At 34.3% G+C, this 24,574-nt stretch overlaps 1 protein-coding gene and 2 long non-coding RNA genes across 4 annotated transcripts in view; 1 reads left to right on the top strand and 2 right to left on the bottom strand.

Moving 5' to 3' along the window:
• Nucleotides 1-11,391: 11,391 nt before the first annotated feature.
• On the bottom strand, nucleotides 11,392-13,544 carry LOC138404097 (uncharacterized). The gene is made up of 3 exons (XR_011238201.1): nucleotides 13,312-13,544; nucleotides 12,586-12,777; nucleotides 11,392-12,038 (listed from the first exon to the last, which is right to left on the bottom strand). It is a non-coding gene; the product is annotated as an uncharacterized lncRNA (long non-coding RNA).
• Nucleotides 13,545-16,400: 2,856 nt separating this feature from the next.
• LOC117993863 (uncharacterized) lies at nucleotides 16,401-18,904 on the bottom strand. The gene is made up of 4 exons (XR_004675274.2): nucleotides 18,795-18,904; nucleotides 18,175-18,206; nucleotides 17,591-17,693; nucleotides 16,401-16,643 (listed from the first exon to the last, which is right to left on the bottom strand). It is a non-coding gene; the product is annotated as an uncharacterized lncRNA (long non-coding RNA).
• A 1,401-nt stretch (nucleotides 18,905-20,305) lies between these two features.
• The window catches only part of tei (teiresias), an 86,495-nt gene continuing 82,226 nt past the window's right edge, over nucleotides 20,306-24,574 (top strand). For both annotated transcript variants that reach the window (XM_034981836.2, XM_069507120.1), the window contains exon 1: nucleotides 20,306-20,366. The gene's annotated coding sequence lies outside the window, so the exon portion shown is untranslated. The remainder of the gene's footprint in view (nucleotides 20,367-24,574) is intronic.

Below are 24,574 nucleotides of genomic sequence, written 5' to 3'. Positions count from 1 at the left end.
TTTTCGAATGACATATTCGAAAATCGATCTTTGCAACCAAATAAAAAAAACTCGTCGTCGCATTGAGCATAAAACCAATTAAAAAATAAAGATCACCATTATTACATCGTTATCTTACAAATTCCACTATTGTACCCAATTTGAAGAAATTATTTGATTTGGAGAGTCAACAATTTATTAGTCAATAATAATGTTCTGCGTGCTATAAACTCCGTCGATTTGTAAAAGACAGGATAGTGCGTTCAATTTTTAAATGGGAATTGGGAAATGGGCTTACGCTACGAGCTGCGAGAAAAGTTAAAACAAGTGTCTTGTTTTTCATACCTGACTGTTTGGAGATTCGTTTGAATTAATTCAATCCACAATGGATAGCGACCCCAGTTAACAGCTTTAGTTCATCCATTTCGTCGCCAACAAGGTTTTGCTCTTGATTATTCTGCTTGTCTTGTATTGTTAAAAACGAAAATAATCGATCTCCGAATCGATTCGACACCTAATTTCTCCAAGATATAGCAGCAAAAGACCGATTTTCGAATGACATAGTATTCGAAAATCGATCTTAGCAACCAATTAAAAAATAAAGATCACCATTATATCGTTATCTTATAAATCCCACAATTGTACCCGATTTGAAGCAATTATTTGAATTTGAGAGTCAACAATTTGTTATAATACTGTTCTGCGTGCCATACGCTCCGGCGATTTCTAAAAGACAGGATAGTACATTCAATTTATAAATGGGAATTGGGAAATGGGCTTACGCTTTTAAGCTGCAAGAAAAAATTAAAAAAAAGTGTCTTGCTCTTCATACCAGACTGTTTGGAAATTCATTTGAATTAATTCAATCCACAATGGATATGCTACCCCAGTTTATGACTCAAGTTCTTCTTGTCAGATTTGACACCAAATTTCTCCAAGAAATAGCAGTAAAAGGCCGATTTTCGAATGACATATTCGAAAATCGATCTTTGCAACCAAATAAAAAAAATCTCGTCGTCGCATTGAGCATAAAAACCAATTAAAAAAGAACCAACCAATTAGAAAAAGAAGAAACCAATTAAATATCACCATTACATCGTTATCTTACAAATTCCACTATTTTACCCAATTTGAAGAATTTATTTGATTTTGAGAGTCAACAATTTATTAGTCTGCTTGTCTTGTATTGTTGAAAAGGAAAACAATCGATCTTCGAATCGATTCGATAACGAATTCTCCAAGAAATTGCAGCAAAAGACCGATTTTTGAATGACATATTCAAAAATCGATCTTTGCAACCAATTAAAAAAAATCGTTCTCGTCGTCGCATTGAGCATAAAACCAATTAAAAAATAAAGATCACCATTATTACACCGTTATCCAAATTCCACTATTGTACCCAATTTGAAGAAATTATTTGACTTGGAGAGTCAACAATTTATTAGTCAATAATAATGTTATGCGTGCTATAAGCTCCGTCGATTTATAAAAGACAGGATAGTGCGTTCAATTTTTAAATGGGAATTGGGAAATGGGCTTACGCTACGAGCTGCAAGAAAAGTTAAAACAAAAGTGTCTTGTTTTTCATACCTGACTGTTTGGAGATTCGTTTAAATTAATTCAATCCTCAATGGATAGCGACGCCAGTTAACGGCTTTAGTTTTTCCATTTCATCGCCAACAAGGTTTTGCTCTTGATTTTTGTGCTTGTCTTGTATTGTTAAAAACGAAAATAATCGATCTCCGAATCGATTCGACACCTAATTTCTCCAAGATATAGCAGTAAAAGACCGATATTCCAATCTTAAGATTCGAAAATTCATCTTTGACAACCCATAGCAATATAATATTGTGAGAAACATAAAGCAGATACAATAAATTAAATTTTTGAGACAAAAATCAAAGTAAAAAATAATGTTCGAGATGAATGAAACATACAAATGCATGTTTTATTAATCTCAGATTCAAACTAATTAACATAGTATTTTAATTTAAACTACCTATGTCTAATGTTAAATACTATCTAAAAGATACTAATTTAAAAGTGAACATCTTAAAAATTTACTTAAACAATGAAACTAAAACTAAAACCTTAAAAAATATAATATTATAATTAAAGTATATTATTAAATAGGATGCAGGAGTAAATGCATGTAATAATGTAGCTAACAATTTTTAACTATTCTTAGTAAAGGTGTTGTTGTCGCACTGATGCAGGTTGGATCAATGTTTTGCAAAAGGATTACTTAAATCCGCGATAAAAGCACACAATATAGAGTTAGTACTGTTGTAGCTGAAGGGTTGATGCAATGAAGAACCAGCTACATATAATGATGTTTATTTTACACTTTACAATTGATATGTTATGTACAATACAGACGGGCTCGCGAGCTTTATATAATACAATGGTAGATGTTGACGTGACGAGCGGATGATAGGGAATGTGGAATCTTGTAACGTGCGTGACCAGGAGGATTCTCCGCTGCGTTCCAAATTTGAATATTGTTGTGTGGCAGCTGCGAAGTTTTCCTAATAGCTGCCAGCCAAGTAACGGTAGAGGTTGCACCTCTACACTGTGACGCAGTCTTTCTCAGAAAGAAGTGGGGAAAAAATGGGAATCTGGAAATGTTTGCTCATTGAGAGCTGCAACAAAAGTTCAAAATTCATTCATTTGAAATAATTCAGTCCACAATGGATAGCTACCCCAGTTTATGGCTTTAGTTCTTCCATTTCGTCGCCAGTAAGATTTTATATTTCTGCTTGTCTTGTATTGTAGAAAATGAAAACAATCGATCTTCGAATCGATTCGACAACAAATTTCTTCAAGAAATAGCAGCAAAAGACCTTAGCAACCAATGAAAAATAAATCATTCTCGTCGCATTAAGCATACAAACCAATTAAAAAATAAAGATCACCATTACATCGTTATCTTAAAAATTCCACATTTGTACCCAATTTGAAGAAATTATTTGAATTTGAGAGTCAACAATTTATTAGTCTATAATACTGTTCTGCGTGACATAAACTTCGTCGATTTCTAAAAACCAGGATAGGGCGATCAATTTATGAATGGGAATCGGGAAATGGGCTTACGCTTTCGAGCTGTCTTGCTCTTCATACCTACATGAATTAATTCAAATGAATCTTTTCCAATTTTTTCATCAGAAAAGAGGATATTTTTGTGCCTTTCGTCCGCGTATCGGGATAGCAAGGGTTATCCATACTAATATAATTATAAATGCGAAAGTGTGTCTGTCTGTCTGTCCATCTGTCTGCTAGCTTTTCAAGGCCCAACAGATTAGTTTTACAAAACCTTAATCCACGCGGACGAAGTCACGGGCATCCTCTACTTTCTTATAATTTGTAAAAATTGCAGTTTTTCATAATTTTTACTAAATACCTATATATCTGGAAGACTAGATTTGGGAAACGTTAATTGTATAATTTTTTTAGTTAAAAATGTACTTGACCTCTAGACACTTTTCATGTATGTACTTTCTTTTCAACAGTTTCTGTTAGGAGACATCCAACCAAATAAGCTACACAAATTAATTATAAATAAAATTTATTGTTCTCCAAAATTCATATAAATAATTTTGAATATGTAATAATAATGAAGGTTGCATCAAAACACCATCTAGCCTGTGAGACCTGTAACAAAGCGCTATAGTAAGTTCAAACATTATTATTAAAAAGCATGACTTTTAAAAATACAACTTAATTAAACATGTCACATGTCGTCGAGCCAGCATGACATCGACATGACATAAATCCTATCTGTGTGCGCCTCCCCAACACACACTGGGTCGAGTGTGAGCAGATTTTACATTACCTCACAAGAGTTGTGGTTGGCGTGTATGCTGATTTAAGTGGTTTACACGAAGGCAGTGCGCTAGCGCTATCTAGTAGTAGGACTAGCGCTAGCGCACTGCCTTCAGCACTGGCTTGAAAAATAGACGGGCGCTCTATTCTCGCCAGCGCTGGCTTGGCTTGAAAAACTACAAGGCCAGTTCCGAGCCAGTGCTGACTGCCTGTGAGACTGATAGCCAGCGATGGTTTCGTACAAACAATGCTTAGTCTCAGTTTTATCTGAGAAAAAAAACAAAAACATGAATAGTTTGTCCATGATCGTATAGTTTGTTCATAATCGTTGATTGTTGAATCGTTAATAAACACGCACAACAGACGGAAACGTTTAAGTGCGGAAACCAGCCCAGAATGAAGAAGAAGATCGTTAATAAAGCGGTGGAGGAACAGTATTGTGTGTAGAGTATAGAGTATAGACTAGTACCTGCTACTCCTCCTGTGAGCATGTTGGCGACTTCGCTGAGTGCCGTGAGCCGGTCGAGCGTGTGCTCCAGGTGGTTGAGGAACAGGCTGGAGATCAGCGATGAGTTGCTTACTTCACTGCAATCAATTATACAGAATTGTGCATATACTGCTACTCCTTCGTGAGCTGGTTGGCGTTTTAGTTTTACTTTGTCTTTTATTATTTTGTATAGGTCTATTTACGTTGTCGAATGAAAGTCTTCAGATTGACGTTTCATTTTCAATTTTAACTATCCTAAGTACCTACTAAGTATTCTTGTTGAACTAAGGGTTTTTTTTGATCTTTTATATAGTTCGTTCAAGGCTCAAACGTTTAAAATTTAAATACAATAATTACTCATATAGTTTTTCGAGATTTTGCATTTTAAGTTGTAGAAAATTTTTCTCTCTACATTTTTTACTGTGCCGGATTCGTTTGTGCATGTTTTTGTGACATCTGCGCTGTATACGGCATCCATTAGTAGCCTTTCAAAAATGTAGGTAACACTGCAATTACAATTAATTTCGGTAGTTATTAGTTTGATTTTATCAAAATAGATTTCTAATATCTGAGCTCGGTTTTTGTATAGGTCTATTTTTGGCTTTTTCTCGTCAAGCATCTTTTAAATAAAATCACATTTTTTTAGTAAGGTTACTGAAAACAGTTGTGCTAACAGCAAATCAATCCGCACACGCAGTCGTAAAAACTATCGTCAATATCAAATTTCCTATGCCAGATCTAGTTTTATTACCATTTTGTTTGTTACAATATATTTAATTTTCTTTTCTTTGTTTTTTTTTACATACACATATTTAATTTTTAAATCTAATATGTAATATTAAAAAAGTATAAATATAGTGTGTACCAATTTTGAATAAAATATTTTGAGTTTTAAAAACAGCTTTAAGTAATTTACAATAAAGCGTAGATAAAGGATTTTTTTAGATTTGAACTTACGGTATTGGCAGTAATTGACAGTTGGTACTCCAACTTATCTAGAAGAAAAACAAACAAAATATTAATAAAAGAAAGAAAAAATATTCTGAATGGCATATTATAAATCGTGCGGAAAACAAAAAAGTTGGTGACTGTTAATGGGATTAAGGTTAATGTGTGATTAATGCACTGTCGTTAAATTTAAGTAGGTTGCGTAACACAAATGTATTGATTTTACCAGTTTTAAACAATCCATTTCTTAACACAGACCTACTAAACAACTACATTAGTTCGATCGCTAAACTGCACCCAAACGTTACCTTTTTAAAACCAAACGACTTAAAATTGTTATACTATAAAGACAACACTACAATGTATTACAGTGAACTAATAAATTTTTCAATCGACTATGATGACTATAAAAGCAAATACCTAGTTAGAAAATATGATGGGACAAAAAATAAAAATAAGACATACGGAAACAATACAATTAAAGAATATAAAAAAGGGACTATTCCGTACTACTTCAATAAACAAAAAAACAGTAGTAGTCCACATAAAGAGTATAAGAAGGGAACCATACCGTACTATTTCAAACAGGTAAATAGCGACAAGGCAGAAAAACATATTGATTCACCTAAAATAACAACTCCGACCTACTTTAAAAAAATTACTACAAATCAACATGACAGAAAGTTTTTTCGTGACCCATAAAACAGATACCAATAACATCACCATATTACATCAAAATATTGCATCAATACTTAGCAAGATGAACTGCCTCGAGATTGCGTTACAAGACCTAAGAAAACAGAATATAAATATAGAAATAATATGTCTCAGCGAAACTTTCATAAAAAAGGGGTATGAAAACTATCTTAAATTAAACAACTATAAACTTGCTTCCTGTTACTCGAGAGAGAAAGAAAAAAGAGGCGGTACATGCATATTAGTCGAAAAAAGTATAGAATTTAAATCTGTTAAAATCCCTCAAGGGTTGGCCTGCGATTATCAATTCGAATGTTGCGCAACAGAAATTTCGTCCTTCAATCTTATAATATGCTGCATATATAGAATACCAAAATATGATAACATTACAATGTTTTTTGGAAAACTTAAGTTGCTCTTAGACAAAATTTCAATTAATAAAGACTATCAAATAGTAATATGTGGTGATTGGAATATTAATACATTGCATGATGACAAATTCAGTATAGAACTAAAAGAAATACTATATAACTATAACCTAGAAATACATATTAATGCTCCTACAAGACGAAATGCATGTATTGATTTATTTGCGAGCAATATAAAACCGGTTAAAAGCAATATACATATGCTAGGATTATCTGACCATGAAACTGCCCAAACACTTTCATTTACTGTCAAATCGAATATTGATGCAGAATGGTACGAATTTAAGCGAGACTACTCTAAAGATAATAGACGTAAGTTTGTAGACGCCATATCTGCATTATCTTTGATGGAGGTTACTTCTGAATCTAGACTTGAAATGGCTTTTGATATATTTTCTGATCTAATAACATTATTCTACAATTTATGCTTCCCCCTAATACGCATCAAACATGTTAATAGAAAAACTAAATTGTTTTGGCTCTCCAAAGGAATAAAAAGATCCAGCGTAACAAAGAGGCGACTTTATCTAAAATATATAAAATCAGCAACTAATAAAGCGCTAAATAAAAACCAATACTTTGGCTATAACAAACTTTTGAGGAAATGTATAAATACATCAAAGAAAATACAAAACGCTACAATGATCACTCGTGGACGTAATAAATGCAAATCAACATGGATGGTTATAAAAAATATAACTACAAATAATATCGAAAAATCTAACATAGAACATATTAAAAAAGATGATATAAAAATTTCTGATACACAAAACATTGCTGAAGAATTTAACAAATACTTCATAGAAATTACAAATAAAACACAACAGGTAACTAAAAGTGAATCTTATAACCTCATTGATCATAAAAGTGTGAGTCTATTTGTCTCGCCAAGTAATCCATTAGAGGTATATAAACTAATCATGTCACTCAATAATTCTAAATCTGTAGGATATGACAACATAAGAACTGATATTGTTAAAGAAATAGCGGTACATATTTGTCACCCACTAAGCCATTTAATTAATTTATCCTTTGAAACTGGTAAATTTCCACAACACTTAAAGATATCAGTTGTAAATCCTGTATTTAAAAAAGGTGATAAAGCTGAAATGTCTAACTATAGACCCATTACCTTAATAACTATATTTTCGAAGATTTTTGAGAAGGCCATGTACACTAGGCTAAATAACTTTATAACTAAAACTAATATATTAAATGAAGATCAATTTGGATTTCGGATAAATAGTTCAACTACGAAAGCATGTTTTAAGCTAATTAAATTGATAACTGAGAGCATTAACCATCGAATCCCCATAGTTGCTATTTTCTTAGACATGAGCAAGGCATTTGATTTTGTGTCCCATGATATACTTCTGTCAAAGCTGGAACGTTACGGAATTCGTGGAATTGCAAAAGACTGGTTTAAAAGCTATTTGACTGAAAGGGTGCAATGCACACAGATAACAAAAATCGTAAACGGCGTAAAACACACTTACCAATCCACGTTCAAGTCTAACAAAACCGGTGTACCTCAGGGAAGCATTTTAGGACCAATTTTATTCTTACTTTATATAAACGATCTTCCTGATGTAACTCACCACAAAACCATCCTCTTTGCTGATGATACCACTGTTTTAATTAAGTGTACTGACGAAAAAACTTTTGAGACAGATATCAACTTAACTATTAGACGGATCACAGACTGGTTAGATAAAAATAATCTAAAACTTAATGTAGCAAAAACAAAAATGGTGGCATTTAAAAGCGTTCAAGCTAAAGATATTCCTCTTCAGATACATTGTAATAACTGTGTCATATGTGAAGTGGAATCAACAAAATTTCTAGGTATTGAACTTGATAAACATTGCAACTGGAAAAAACATATTGACAATGTATGTAGTAGAATTAATAAATTTGTGTTCGCTTTAAAAAGGTTAAGGAAAGTAGCCACTAGAGAAGCTGTCTTGAGCGCGTACCATGGCTATGTATCATCTGTACTTACTTACGGTTTGATAATTTGGGGCAACTCAGTTGACATAGACAGAGCATTCAGAGTACAAAAAAAGTGTATACGGGCAATATGCGGTGCACATTATATGGATAGTTGCAAACCCTTGTTTAAGTCCCTTAACATACTCCCTTTGCCTTGTATTTATATAAAGGAAATGTGCATTTTTGTAAAAAAGAACCCTGATCTTTTCACCAGACATGGAGATGAACTTGGAAAACGAACAAGACACAAAGACAGATTGATACTGCCTCGCATAAAATTATGCTTATTTCAAAATAATTCATATTGCATGGCAATAACCATATTTAACCAGCTTCCTCCCCATGTTAAAGTAATGTCACTGCCTTCACTTAAATCATTCTTAAATAAATGGTTATTAGAGGAATGCTACTATTCAATTAAGGAGTATCTAAAACCTTATAAGTGACTTTTTTTTTTTTTTTTTTTTTAATTTTAAAGAGGCGGATAAAATGTTTATATTTAATAATTTATGATTGATATGACTGACTCATTGATATGGATATGACCTTAAGTATTGTGGTGTTATTCTAAGATTGTTATTTCTATTTTTTTAACTGATGAACATGTATACTTCTTTTTTTTTAATAATTATTATTGACTTGACAGGGGTTTTTTATATTTGAATAAAATCATATTGTTAACATTAGGTACTTTCTAGATAGATTCATTTAAATATAAATAAGTTAAGTAGATTATTGATTGTTAATTTTCACACTTTATTATTCTATGATAATGTAGTTACTATAATAAGTTGCACACCAAATTATTGGTTGAATGTCAAGGGCTCAAAATAGATTTAAGACCAAATTGTACCACATTCTGGCAAATAAAAAACTATTTCTATTTCTATTTCTATTTAAAGCGGTGTTCAAATACCTATGTTTGCGAAAAATTAACATAAGTGGCGATAATTTATGGAGCACAAGAAATAAGTAAAATTTGCTGATAAAAGTGTGAAATAATTAATGTAATTAAAATTTTGAATTAAAAGCGAAAGCGTGCGAAAAGAAATACTAAGCGAGCGAAAGTGACACTAAGTAAATAACTGCATAACAGGTTTGAGTTAATACCAAGTCTTTTAAAAATACCTTTTTTGATATTTACAGGCTATTTACAATATTTATTAGCACCAATCATAATTACAATTATGATTGGTGCTAATAAATAATAATTATTCCTAGCGCATAACTCGCAAGCTATGGTCAGACGAGATCTATCGACTGCTTGCCAGCTATGGTGCTTAACGTGGAATAAGTTGACTGGAGATCAATGCCCAGCAGTGGTATTGATATAAATGAGGCTCTCGGTGTCCCGCAAGAGCAGCGTAGGATTTTCGACTGCGTTCTTAATAATGTTGTTCGAAATGGCAGTTATGAAGAAGTTTGTTCTTAATTTGTTAGCAGGCAGCCAACTGACAGCAGCGAGTAGAGGTGATATAAGTCCCGCAAATTGCTATTGCGCTGGAACCATGTCTCATTACCATCGAAATGACGTCATTGTGACGTCAGCCGCAATAAAAATATACCATCAGCTTGAAACTTCAGTCTAGTGCTGACGTCACTAAAATGGCGACCCCGTGCATTAGCAATTTGCGTGATGCAAAGACACTGGGTCTTGCTTTTTGTGAAATATTCTTTGACAATTTTTGTGAGTTATAATCCTCGTTGAATTTTTTTTTTGAAGAAGCTTCGCCTAAAAAACTGATTTTGGAAAAGATGAATTTAGGGTTCCTTACCAGTAAAATAAAAAAAGTGATCACAGGTAAACCGGAGAGAGTACACCACGACATTTTGTAACTAATGTGGTTCTTGTATGATAGACAGCTTCGCACCATCGTTGGTTTTATACTAGTACCGTTTATACAAATGTTAATTATTACCAGTTGTATAGAAAATTGTTTCTTGTTTTCTATTAATTTGGAATTAGCATTAAAGCAATATAGCGTTTGGCCCTTGAACTAGTTCTCTTTATTTTTGAACTGACAATTGAGGAATGCTGTTCGCATGTGTGTGTAGGTACAATCATTCATTTGTATTGCTCATTTACATCATAGGTGAAGACCCCCCCGGGCGCAGTGGTAAGCACTGTTCTCTTATTAGTGGGAGGTCCCAGGGTCGATTCCCGGCAGGGGTTTGGAATTGCTAAATTTCTGGTCTGGTCTGGTGGAAGTCTTCGGCCGTGGCTAGTTATCACCCTACCGGCTAAATCGTGCCGCCAAGCGATGTAGCGTTCCGGTACGATACCGTGTAGAAACCAAAAGGGTGTGGGTTAGCCCGCTACCATCTTAGACTGCATCATTTACCACCAGGATTGAGTCAGATTGCAGTCAATGGCTTTGTATCTGAATAAAAAAAGGTAGTTTAAATTCAAACTAGCTGTTTCTGGTGACTACTACGTTTTTTAAAGATCCCGTATACCACCACCTGGTGGTATTATTTCTTGCAAATTCCTTTATGATTTGCAAGTAATCTTCTGGATTGGAGGTCATCAAAGAGTCTTGGTTGTTCTACTTGATATTTATGTATCGTAGACTTCAATAAAGTACCTACCGCTTGTTTAGGTGTACAGTTCTTGCAATTTACGTAGACTGAACTTTGCTTGTGGTGAGGGTGTCCTTGACTTTCTTACTGCATTTGACAAATCTGCGTGCGAGCATGTTGCACCTACAATGAAATATGAATGAACCGACAATGCTCGCCTTTCAAAGTAAAGTTAGCAATTCATTTGCTCGTAATTCTATACGTTTTTATAATAAGCGTTCAGAAAACATATTGGAGATGTCTCTCAACAAGTTCTTGAAATTGAAAAATAATCCTTTACATTGTAATAGGATTTTTCAATAATTTTATTAAATGACTAGCTTATGCTCGCGACTTCGTCCTCGTGGACTACACAAATTTCAAAACCCTATTTCACCCCCTTAGGGGTTGAATTTTCAAAAATCCCTTCTTAGCGGATGCCTACGTCATAACAGCTATCTACATGCCAAAGGTCATTGCCCAAGTGACTATGGGACTCAGTATCGCTACCAAATAAGTTGTCCACTAATAAAATAGAGCTTAATTTTTAGGATAGTTTTATTACATTTAATTACACATTTAAAAAAAATCTAAACCTCCGGATTCCGCAGAAATATGGTGAAGAACGACCTCCGAAATTAGAATTTTCGAAACTGTTAATTCGCTGCTAACTTACGTTTTACTGAAATATTTCGCTTTATTAAATATATTTCTAAAGAAATCTATATTATAGAAGCCTCAATAGCTCAACAGTTAAAAGTGTGGACTGAAATCCGATGGGTCGCCGGTTCAAACCCCACCTGTCGCACTACTGTCGTACCTACTCAGGTGGCACAAGCTTGACGCTTTCGTCCTACGTCGGCAACGATGCGGCAGCATTCAATAGAATGCGACAGGTCAAGATGACAATCGGGGTGACGTGCGGCTGTGCGGAGCGTCCCTAGCCTCATACCCCGATTGCCATCTTGACCTGTCGCATACTATGGGTATCCGCTAGCTGCGCTCTGGCATTGGTAGCACACATATAGGCACCGCGTCTAGCCGTGACGTGTAGAAGGGCTCGCGCTCACGTGGAACACCTAAGCCCGCAGCGATGCACGCGGCGTCATGCCACAGCGAGGCGTCACCTATACAGAATACATAACTATATGTTAAACATTGCTTTTAATCAGTTAATTAAGTGAATTGAATGATGATAAGATAGGTATACACACCTCTAACTTGTGTAAGTTATGTGTGTTTTAAGCAATTAAATATCACTTTCTTTAAAGGTGAAGGAAAACATCGTGAGGAAACCTGCATGCATTCACTATACTGTCCTGAAAGATGTGTGAAGTATGCCAATCAATCCACTTGGCCAGCATGGGAGACTATGGCCCTTCTCACTCTGTAAGGAGACCCATGCTCTGTAGCGAGCCGGTGATGGGTTGATCATGATGATGATTAAGTAATTACTAGTTACAAATCGAAATAACACATACAGAATACATAACTATATGTTAAACATTGCAACATGTACAGATAATAGTTCATACAGTACAGATTGAATGTACATAGTATAGGTACTATGACTGGTAAAATACAGGTATTTAAGCGGGTAACATATCTGCATATGCCACTTCATCTGTATAGGCTGTCTAATGGGTAAGTAGTACTTTTCATTATTATACATACCAAGTGTGCAGAAATCCAACGCAGAATAATATTTCTTTCCTCAGAGTCTGAAGGCTGTGCGAGGACGTAGAGATATGCCACATGCATAACTCGCACTCTGTGTCCAAATAAAGCAGCAGGTGCTAGCCCGGCTCGGAGAGCTTTTTGTGATGAACCAAAACACTCCATGCAAATGACATGTTCATGTGAAATCTGTCAAATCATATATTTACAATATTAGATAATTTCAAAAGCATTTGCAATTCTTCTTTGATCAGTTAATTGTTTTTAATCAGTTAATTAAGTGAATAATGATAAGATACAACGACTCACACAATCAACACAAACAAAGACACAACTCAACTGTTAGTTATGTGCGTTTTAAGCAATTAAATATTACTTTCTTTAACGGTGAAGGAAAACATCGTGAGGAAACCTGTACGCTTGAGAGTTCTCCGTAATGTTCTCAAAAGGTGTTCTAAACACATTTCACGACAGTTAGGTTACTTCTAATAAAACGTCGAGGCTTCGACATCACGCAAATAGCTCTAATGTAGCCCTTTTTTCCATGATTTTACCGTTTTCACGTCACCTTTCTTTTCTTTCTTTCTTCTTTTTTTAAAAAGAATAACCTTAACCTATTATTTGACATATCGTCGATTCAGAGTCAAGCCGAGAGTTTCCTCACTTTAGTTCACTCTGCCCTAACACTCTTATAAACCAAATAATTATTTATTTATTACTTACCTACTGGTGCAGGTGAATTCCAAGATCCAAAAGTCGCAGTGGAGAGTCCCGGAAGGAACAAATTACCACACCGACATGATGGATTTTCCATAACATAATATGTGTATTATCTATGTCTACAACTAACTAGGCGTCTGTAGATTCCTAGATCACTTTGTCTAATTATTAAATAGTGATTAAACAAAAAATTAAACAGCAGTAATAGTGTTCTGTGCTTTAGCTGAACAACCACAGAGAACGAATTAAAAACAAACAATTTATTTGACATTAGGGATGTCATCGATCCGATATCGATTTTCAAAGAATCTATTTTTGTGACAAGAAAATCGATCTACATTCCGATTTTTGCTTCTTTATTTTAGATTGAGTTCACGCAAACAGAGTAAAAAAGAAGCAATATAAAACTAGTAAATAACTACTAAAATAAAATAAGTACATATATATGGGTAACATTGGTATAATATTATTTTAAAAAAGGGTTTTAGAATATGATTTATGTACATAAATATGTTTTTTATTGAGTAATTATTTGATTTTATTAAACAATTTACAGCATGTTCTACCTTTAATTCCATTGAACTATTGACTCACAATGTTTGACACGTTTTAAAGTTACCCGTAGCTACTGTACCAAGTTAGTTGGTCATTCATACCATTGATATCTTTTTGCCCCCTGCACTATTTATTTTTCATAAAAACGTCCAAAATTAAAAATTCGACTATAGTTGATCAAATTCAGATACCCAGAAACCGAGAAGTGTTGGGAAGAATATCAATATAATATGTATACCCTATTAGGTATTTTTTCATAACTGGTACTAACTAATTTGATTTTTAATTAAAATATAGGTATCGAAAAAAATCGAAGATTTATTTTTGCGAAATAAATATTCCAGACCTCGATTTTTTTTAATCCGTTCCTCAGATTTAGATTCGAATCGATCTAAAAATCGATCTTTTTTTTGAAGATTCACCATTTAGATTTGACATTCGACAACCTCTCGATTACGGTGAAATTACAGCTACAATGTCGCGATCGCAATCACCTATTTGTTGACGCTCACTATTTGCTACAATGCATTGCAATATGAATATAGTACCTACGCGACAGATTGAAATGACAATCGGGAAGGGAACGCACTAACACCCCCCGTGTTTAATCGGTGCGTGCGAATGCGGGTGGGTGTGCGGGGCATCCCCTCACCTCATACCCCGATTGCCATCTCAACCTGTCGCGGACTATACCATAAATTCAACCAATCAGAACTATTGTAATAATTCTATTGCTATTGTAATAACGACAGGAGCTCGATTTTGTTTCGATTTTGTTAATTAATGTCCGCTACAATGTAACGATCTCAATTACTTCTGATTGGTTGAGGCGTGCTTACTGTTGCCTATAATGCATTTGCATTGTTGCAACAAGAATACCAAAAATTCAGCCAATCACAACAATTATTGCGATTGTAATAAGGATTGATGCATGAAAGTAATAATCGGAAGTCGAAGCAAGACGTCATCATAATCGACCTAAGCTTATCGATTCCTTGATTCGCGTCACTACATGTTTTGCTAATGTCAGGAAAATGAACAAAACAACTACTTTTATTTCGGTCAGTTTCTAATTATACGGCTGTTTTTTTATTTCGTAACATTTTAAATGTTTTTTAAAATTAAAAACAGGAATTACTAATTTCACCATTTCGGTGTACACCTATATCTATAGCGATACCATTGGTGGGCAGTCTCCTTTTAGTTTGAGCTGTGCGTTGATAGATCAGTCAGTCAGTCAGTCAGTCACCTTTTCCTTTTATATATTTAGAAGAAGAAGATAAGCAAGCTTGGGAATGTGTTGCTTAACGGCTTTGTGATAGTTCTAAAAAGTTTACAAAAAGTGGTGATAATAAAAAGAATACCCGGCTGAGTTTTATATTTAAGAAAAAATATTTTCAGGTTACAACAAATTCAGGTATAATCATAAACTCGAAGCTTGAGTTGTTGTGGCCTCTTCTTAGACCTGGGCGCGTTTGGAACCCTCGTAATAGTTTCCGTAATAATTATCACCACTACATCTTACAAATCCAACAACTGACAATCAAAAAGAGTAATTTATTACCTAGTTTGAATAAATTTTGAATTTTCCCGCTCTATGTCAAGGTCGTCCTTGCGATCGTCAGTGACGATGTGACCAAGGTATTTGAACTGCCTTACAATCCGAACCGCCTGTTCCGTTCAAAAATACTTCGGGAATTTTCTCCGGACTCTTTCCCGCTTTTAAAAATAAGCATTTCAGTCTTCAAGACATTGTACTCCATGAGAGTTAGCATAACTCTCACAGACTGACAGTAACTTTCTAAGACCTTTAGGCTGTAACTGACGGGCTATGGAGCACCCTGTCGTTCGCATAGCTCAGGTTTAGAGCTTAATTCTTCTATTTCATTACTTAAGAAGATTGAGTTTCTCCTAGTGATACTCCTATTTTCTAGAGGGGGTAGGATTCTAATAATTTTGGAGCGTGCTTTTGAAGTCTCGACAGGTACGGAGCGATAATATGTCAATACGTAAACCATCATCATAGTTATTATCATTATCATCATTATTGGTATTGGAGTGTGTTTAAGTAGTATAACAATAACGCTAAGTTTTTGCTAGCGATCTGGTTACACTCTGTATAAACTTCTTCGTCAACAGTCTTAACTTCGTCAACAATCTTAATGCCAACCGAATCAATTATTTTTCTTTACCGGTGTTGGGACCATTGGACATGGTTTCATTATTTTAAGAAAATTTGCATCTGTGGCGGTCGCCACAGTTCCGTACTCGCACTCGTACAAAAAGAAGTAAAAGACAACCTTTTAAAATGTATTTATTGTTCAGTGGTAATATTGTTTGTAAATTACAAATATCAATTATGTAGTACGCTCAAAACTACTCTTTCTACCGTTTCATTTATTTGCTTTTTGTTTTTACCTTCATATTAAAATATAATATATTATATATAAAATATAATATATTTATATAAAATATAATATATTTGGTATAAATACCAAAATAAGCTTACGTGTTTGTGGCGTTTTTTAGTTTAAAGTTGCACATTTACTTGTTATGTAAACTGTTTGGGCCTGAATAAATAAAATGAAAATAACAAAATGCGATTTCATTTTTTATAAATACACATTTAATTTTTCGAATTAAAACTTATACAATTATATTTTAAATGCATGAATAATAAAATAGTTTAAATTACTTATTGATTTAAAAATCAATTTCTTTCGTTCTCTTCTCTTTTTTGTTCTTCAAAGTTGCTGCAGTGGTGGAGTGCAGTTTTAGACCTGTAAAGTAAATTAATTAGTAAAGTTTGAGTGACTAATTTTGTCTGCTCACTTATATTCGTATTGCTAGGATCATTTAGAGAATAGAGGGACATGTGGCCTAGACAGTCATTCAAAATGAGTACTATTGTTGATTGTACACTTTTTGATTTGCCAATTGTGGAATTTGTAAGATAATTGATGTAAATTAATTACGTAAACTTGAAACTAAAGCTACGGGGGTTTCAACAAACGCGTCCTGATATCAAAAGACAATAATTAAGAAAAATATTCTCAGTAGTTCAGTCATCAGAACTGATCAATAGAACTTCGGATACAAGTTCGCCTTTGACTGCAATCTCACCTGGTGGTAAGTGATGATAAAGTCTGGAATAAACGAAATCAACATTTTTTTCAAGAATATTTGCCAATGATGACTAATATTCCCCTTCCCCTCCAACTAAGCGTTAAGCTTGTGGTAGGAGTAAGTACGACTATAGAGCAACGGGTGGGGCTTGAAAATAACTTCAAAAATAAAACTTCCATGTTGTAGCCGCCTATAAATAAACTACTTGACTTCCTCACTAATAACTATATCCACGCAAAAATTACGCCGATTCGCCTTCTACACTCCTGTCCCTGCCGGATTGTCGCGGCTGTCGCCATTATTTTAATTTCGTGATATCTCCTAAGATATTTTTCTAAGTGAAATGATACAAAGGGCAATTTTGGTCTAAAATAAACACTTGAGGTGACGAACAATTTTCTTTTGATAAGGATTATAGAATGACTTGGCAGTTGGCACCTAGGATTCGAATAATGTAATTTTTTTGCGTGATTCTATTGGTGGTTCAATAAAATAAAATAAAAATAACAAAACTTGCGGCGGCGGCCGTTGAAAATAAAACTTGTTCTCGTGTATCACGGAGTTGTGCTAAGTAACTTGTGTCGAACAAGTGAAGGCTTACCCCTCCCGCGAACAAGCCGACGAAGTCCACGATGGCGTTGAGTTTGTCGATGCAGCGCTCTATTTTGTTGATGATGAGAGCTCCCAATAGCGACGTGGTGGGTCTGAAACACATACCTATATGACTGATACTGCTAAACTTTTGGCTAAAATATACAGAGACCTTGGGGTGGAGTCTTAAGTAGGCCCTAGACGATCAAGCAGCTTGATCAAACGGTTCAGTCAATATGTGTATAAAAGATATCGGTGTGTGAGATATTTTTTTCAATTCAGTGATTTGGTGAAGGTTTGCGAAAGGAGATCATTCAGGCTCCATAGAATTTTGAGCCTTTTCTGATAGTGCCGGCATTATGAACTTGTGAGTCTTTGCAACCAAAACATATAATTTACAAATGTTTTTGGCAGGATTTGTATTTTTCTATTTTTTTGGGTTCTATTTCTTGCACTTCAGCTACCTTCTGCAAGAGTCGTGTCCTCCTCTCTCCGTTCCAGCTAAATGGTTGTTTTTGGATATAGTAGTAGATAGTACCGGTGGGACAAATGACTCAGGTCAGGGGTCTAATAGTTTTGTCAAAGAGTACTTACACCTCGTCTTGGCATTGGACACTGGCAATAAGCTGAAAATAAAAATATAGTATTGTAGTAGTGTAGATTAGAAAGTGGTTGGTTCAACGAGAAATGCTTTTTTATAGACATTGAAACTATAAAAGGTCATTCAAAAATATTTTCGTATTTGAAATATAAAAATAAAAATCATTGAAATATAATTATAAAAAGAAAGTTTTGATTAATTTTTTGTTTGTCGACGAAACATTTACATTTATTTTTGTTACTACTATGTTAATAAATGTATAAACTTATTCAATTTAACGTGGAACTATTAAGATTCCAGCATCAGTTCTCCCTTTAATATAATACGGGTACCTTCAAGTCAAGAGTGAAAAGGCATCTTCTAGGCAAGCGCGCTCCATCTTAGGCTGCATCATTACTTACAACCAGGTCTGATTGCAGCCAAGCGCTAGTTTATAAATTAAATTTAAAAAAAAAAAACATAAAAAAGGAACATTAAAACATTATAAGCACTTATTTTATACTTACATATTCATGAATAAATAAGTAAATTGATTAGTAAATTAATTAATAATTCATATGATTTCCAAACATTGAAATCTATTTTAAAAAATAACCTAACATTACTAACTTACCATAAGTAGAATTGGCACTAGAACGAAAATGGGAGGGATTCTTGACACTAGACGATATGACGACGACATGATAACGGTGCAATGTTCTCTCCACGACTAACGACTTCTCGATTAAACATGGTATATATACTGTGGTTAGTTTTGATCTAATTCACAATGCTTAAAAGGTGTAAGTAGATATTGTCTGTATGCAAAATTTAAATATATAAAAGAAAAAGCTGACTCATTGTCTGATTGACTGATCTATCAACGCACAGCTCAAACTACTGGATGGATTGGGCTGAAAATTGGCACGAGGATAGCTATTTTGACGTAGACATCCTGTATGGAAAGATTTTTTTTAATTCAATCCCTAAAGGGGTAAAACAGGAGTTGAATTTGTGTAGTAGGGCAAAGTCGCGAGCATAAGCTAGTAGTTTCATAATATCATTGTTGAGAGATATTATTTTGAAAATTGCCTTGCACTACTTTTCATTCTCTAGATGTAATAATGCTTCATACGCGGAGCTAATGTATGATAATGCATATTGTTTTGTGAAACTTGAATCCTTCGTCAGTTTCTAACACACTTTTTCAAGAAATAATAAGAGATTGCGCTGTTGTTTATGTTTTAAATAACAAAATACTTTTTAGTACATTTCATTTATAAAATAAGATAGATTAATTGTTGCAATTAAACGTAACATAAACCAACACCCTGATTCGCATTAATAATAAACAATGTAACTGGAAATTGACGCTCTGTTTACTAGACTTAAGTTCACTAAACTAAGGTATCTAAAATATTATGTGAAGGTACAAATTACTTTGGTGTTTTGTTGTGTTGCATGTATTATTATTACATGTAATATAGCAATAATGCCCTTATATTAGATGCAGGATAAGTTTTTCCGTTGCGTCGTAAAAGCGAGCCAAGGTGCTATTTTTGTTTTTGCTTGTTTAGCGGAACAATGCTTAATGTCACAAATACTTACTACTTTATTATAAATGAATGATTCCACATATGGAAACGCCTAGCAAAACAAGTTATCATAATATATAAGGTATTACATTTATATACTTGGAAAATTTTGAAAGTTCCTGTAAATTGAACAATTAACAAGAAAATTTTTCGCGTTCGTCACAAAAATGTCAACTGTTAGGCAACTACCGATTCTAGCACCAACGTTGTCCCCAACGACTATCGATTTTTCGAACCCTGAAATCCTGAAACCTGAAACCCTGAAATCCTTGGCTAAACTTCAGCTACGCAACCCGTTGAGTTTTGTCGTTTACACTAGTCCTCCCTCCTACAAATGTCCTCATTTCTGTTTTGATCACGCAGAGAAACTTGAAGCATAGCTCAACAAGTTTTTTAAATCAGTAATTTAAATCAAGTTCATAGCTACGATATCGTCCCGTATTCGTCACGCACCCTCTGTCGGCCTTTACCCTGAGGGTGCGCAAGGGTGAGACAAGGGGTGGGGGGTGTGCGTTGATTGTCAGCAGCAGCCAACAGCTCAGTAGTGGCGCGACGTTCGCACCGCGCGGACGTGTCCAGTGCTTGTGTGTTACCCCCTATTCCGTATTACGGTGAGTATTATGGCACACTGGTTTCTTTCTGGTTTTTCCTTAACCAGTGGCTAAATTGAACTCGATCGATCCCACCTAGTGGTATGACGGTAGATGAAAAAGTCGTGTCTCCTTGTGCAATTGTTTTAACTGATAAACATCCGCGGCTGGAAATATGTCGCTTGGAAGGATTTTAGCACGGCTGAGCCGCTTGTGCCAGCGGCTCCCATCAACACGCTTGATATCGTTCATCCGTTGGCTACTGACAGGGTTCCCTTGTGTACAATTCAGTCAAAGATAATATATACAAGTAAGATCGCTAACGTCATACATTCATTTAAAGCTTGCGTAAAACTCCTTTAAGTCGCCGGTACCTTGTAGGTCAACTCCTTATAGTGTGATGGCATTATTGTGCAAGCTAAAATGTGAGTTATCGAATTTATTTAGTGGCATCTGATGAAACTCAATTTTATTTAGAGCCAACTCAAATTTTACTCAAATAATAAACGAAATCCAAAATCACAGGCAATCATCAAAGGGTCCGCTATCAAGCGTAGGTCAGCAGTTTGGCATCATCAAAAATCCAGGAGCAAGCACAAGTAATCGGGTTAGCAGAATCTCGGAGTCCATATAGCAGAAACAATTCACAAACGAAATAGGGAAAAGAAATAAAAGCACTCAGAAAATTGTAACACACCGTCAAATTCAACCGTCACCAATCCAAAGGCAAAATAATAATTTTATTTTCAAGTAACAAGTCATTTTGTTACGCCATCTACTGGAATTTTGTAATACTACTTCAGCTATCCAAAGCAAAATGCTATGGATATCGTAAAGTTCAATGAGTCAATAATTAAAATTAAGAATTAACTTTTTCCGATGGTGATGTTGTGAAAATTTTGTATTTTGTTACTAAATATAAATAAATTTGATGAACCAGACAAGTAAAATATGATATTTCGTCAAATCCATAAAAAATATATTTCATACGAACCAAGTGACGCCATCTAGTAATAGTCTTGAACTAGTTACAATTTTAAATAGAGAGTTAGATATCTGTACTTGTTTAATATATTATCTTTGATTCAGTGGATCTTTTTCACTCTCACATCTATTTAACCAGCACCGTTGTATGTATATGTATGTATGGATATATTTTATTACACCACAAAACACAAATGACAGGTTACAAAAATAAATCTTAAAAAGTAGGTACAAAAAGGCGGTCTTATCGCTAAATAGCGTTGTATTAGTTCAGTGCGCTAAATGCAATTTTTTGTATCGCTTGATGCTGTTTAATTGTTCGCAATATACCTAACTATAGCAATAGTAACTTAAATTGAAGCAATTACAAAAACTAATTAGGTACTAGGATGTGATAGAGAGAGCCAGCGCGTGCCAGACCTTTGTTATTTTATAAAACCTGAAAGTTTCTCTGCGTGTTGTCCCCAATACAGGGAGCACTATGAAGCGACTATGAAGTTTGGATCATGGTTGCTTTGGGAGGTAACAGGTAATAAAGGTGTAAAAAATCTTACGTCAAAGTGTCGTCAAGTGTTATCACTTATCAGTCAAGACTCTATCACCCGTTAGTTTCAGCTTCAACGCTCATTTATCGATTGACTCGGCGGGGTTTCCAAATCCAATTAATTTAGGCGAACTGCCTCAGAACGACCCTCTTAACTGCGTAGGTATCTATCTATTTGATTACTACTAGTAACTTCTTGACAGGACGTTACACTACAATTTACTACTTGACGAAATTTTTCCTTAATTGTTATTGCGTGCATTTGGAATAAAATGGTTCCATGTGCTCCAACATACATTCCGAGAAAATTGCGTACGAAGTTTTGAATGTCTGTAAATGAAATACTACTGCCCATATTATATATTGTCTCAAAATTGTACGGTGCCAATTTAATCTTAGATTTGGCTAAAAATGACAGAACTTCGTTCGTTATCTAGCAGGGCTTTAGGCTGCCTGAAACAGATCGCTTCTAAGCGATTTAAATCAAATCGTAGTATCAAATTCTAGCCTCTTTGGATGCCTTGTCTAGGTCTAGGAAGTGTTTCATGTAACGATATTTTATATGTACAAATATGCACTAATTTACAGCTTTTAATTTTTATAACAGTTTTTTACCTAGATTTTATTAAATTTGTATAACGCGAACTCGCTATCCTCACATAAACTTTAACAGTTTCTAGAGGATGGCGAACTGTTTATTTTAAAATGTATTATTGAAATTTACGTGATCAATAAAAAAAAAGAAAAAAAAAATCGAAGTAAAAAATATTTCTCTTTCTACACGCATACGTATGGTGTAGAAAGAGAATATATATAGGTATGTAATATTATTATTGTCAATTTGTTATATCATTCGATAGTCTTATAAGGTAAGTAAAAACGCTTGAGTAAATAAAACCGTGTAACGTAAAAGAAAATGTCATTGAAAAATGCATTAGGTAGAGTTGTTGTGAAAGTAATTAAAAGAAGATTGAATTAGTAATTGTTTAGTGGCGTTCCACTAAGCCCGTATAATACCATCCGTATATCAAAATCCATGTAATAAAAAGGTTATGGATTAAGATCTATTATCAGCGGATTTCCAATACAAAAAATAGGTATAACAGGCCAACCTAAGAAAATATTTATTCATAGAATAAAGTTAAATATAACGTCTCTGTTTTGCCGGGATGCGGGTAGAAACAACATTTCACGCTCAAGTGTCATTAAGACGATTGCGAAAAGCGGAGGGTAGTGCCTACTCGAGTGGTGAGGCCCGATAAATGACAAGTTGCTTTGAAAAACTGCTCTTCAAATATCTGCAGTTCTATCTGCACTCGCGCTAGTTTACAGTTGGCTACTAATTACTTATTCAAAGTATAATGCGATTGTGATTTTTATATCACAAGTTATCTAGGATAATTACAGATTTTGAACATCATACTCGTAAAATACGTGTACGTGTTCAATATAATTAAAGGCCGCATAGATTGTTAATAGCTCTTTCCAAACGTAATTCAGAGGTGCGATTGCGTAAGAAAGGACCATGAAAATGGTAATCATTTCATGGCTTAAACGGACGATTTCAGCTGTCAAACGACAATTTCGAATTGTGTAAGGTGTTCATAATTGTTTAGCCATTACATGGTTAAGATTAAAGTCATGATGGTTATATTAGACCATTGAGTGAATGATTTGATACGATTTGACAGCTAACTCCGATTGTGTAACTTTTTGAGGCCATCGCTTATGTCAAATAATAACTGTGACTCGAGACCTATGATAATCGTTTTAAATTGTTGTATTTAAAAGCCTAATCGTTGCGTTTGTACCAATTTTACCTCCCGTGCGTGTTGCCATGGGTCTGCGCGAGGCGGCACAATGTGGCAATAATAATATAAAATATAAATATTTACTAATATTTGTGTAAACCGCAATGGCGCGGCATGACAATGACACTTACACTGACACTTGACAGCACATTTAACCATTAGACAGATAACAAAAGTAAGTCCACTAACGCCATCTATTGTTGAGTAGCAGTAAGCTCGATTTTTCATTCGTTCGTTGCGTTTAATTATTTCAATTGCATAACATATAATCACGTTAGAATTCTATGTTTTAAGTTGAAAGTTAATTTTTATGATGAAATTAATAAGTTAGCCTAAAAGTTGCATTGTTTTTGTATGGGATATAATTATTAAAAACAAAAAAATTGACTTTCACTAATGCTATTTGTATAATAAAACGCGATTTTAATGGTACATTTTAAAGCCACCGGTCATCATTAGGTCACAATTACATGGCCAACCTTAGGCAATACGAATTGGTTTGGGCGATCAATGATCAATTGTTAAAAATGGTCATGATGGTCTTATCCTTAGGCAATCGCACTTCAGATCTTTTTCGCCATAAATATATGGTGTTTTCCCGCATTCAAAATAACCCTTCTTTTTCTTTTTTACATCTTTTTTTTAAACTGTCAAATCTGAAGTTCGTCTTTTTTCCGAGCCTTTATTTATCAACAAAAAGTTTTTATGCGCGTCGCCTACAACACTAAATAATTTGTCTTAAATTAAAATTACAGCCATGTAATCTTATATCCTCGAAGTTTGACCTCAAGCTCAAGATAGCTGCTTTTTCAAAATCTATTTACAACCTTTTGATTTTAAATCTATATTGTTCTCTGCACCATATTCGATAAGCAGTTCAAACATTATAT

Source organism: Maniola hyperantus, chromosome 25 (genome assembly GCF_902806685.2).
Source record: "Maniola hyperantus chromosome 25, iAphHyp1.2, whole genome shotgun sequence".
In the NCBI taxonomy this organism is placed as follows: domain Eukaryota; kingdom Metazoa; phylum Arthropoda; class Insecta; order Lepidoptera; family Nymphalidae; genus Maniola; species Maniola hyperantus.
The sequence above is the reverse complement of the archived record's forward strand: the minus strand, read 5'-3'. Positions and strand labels throughout refer to the sequence as shown.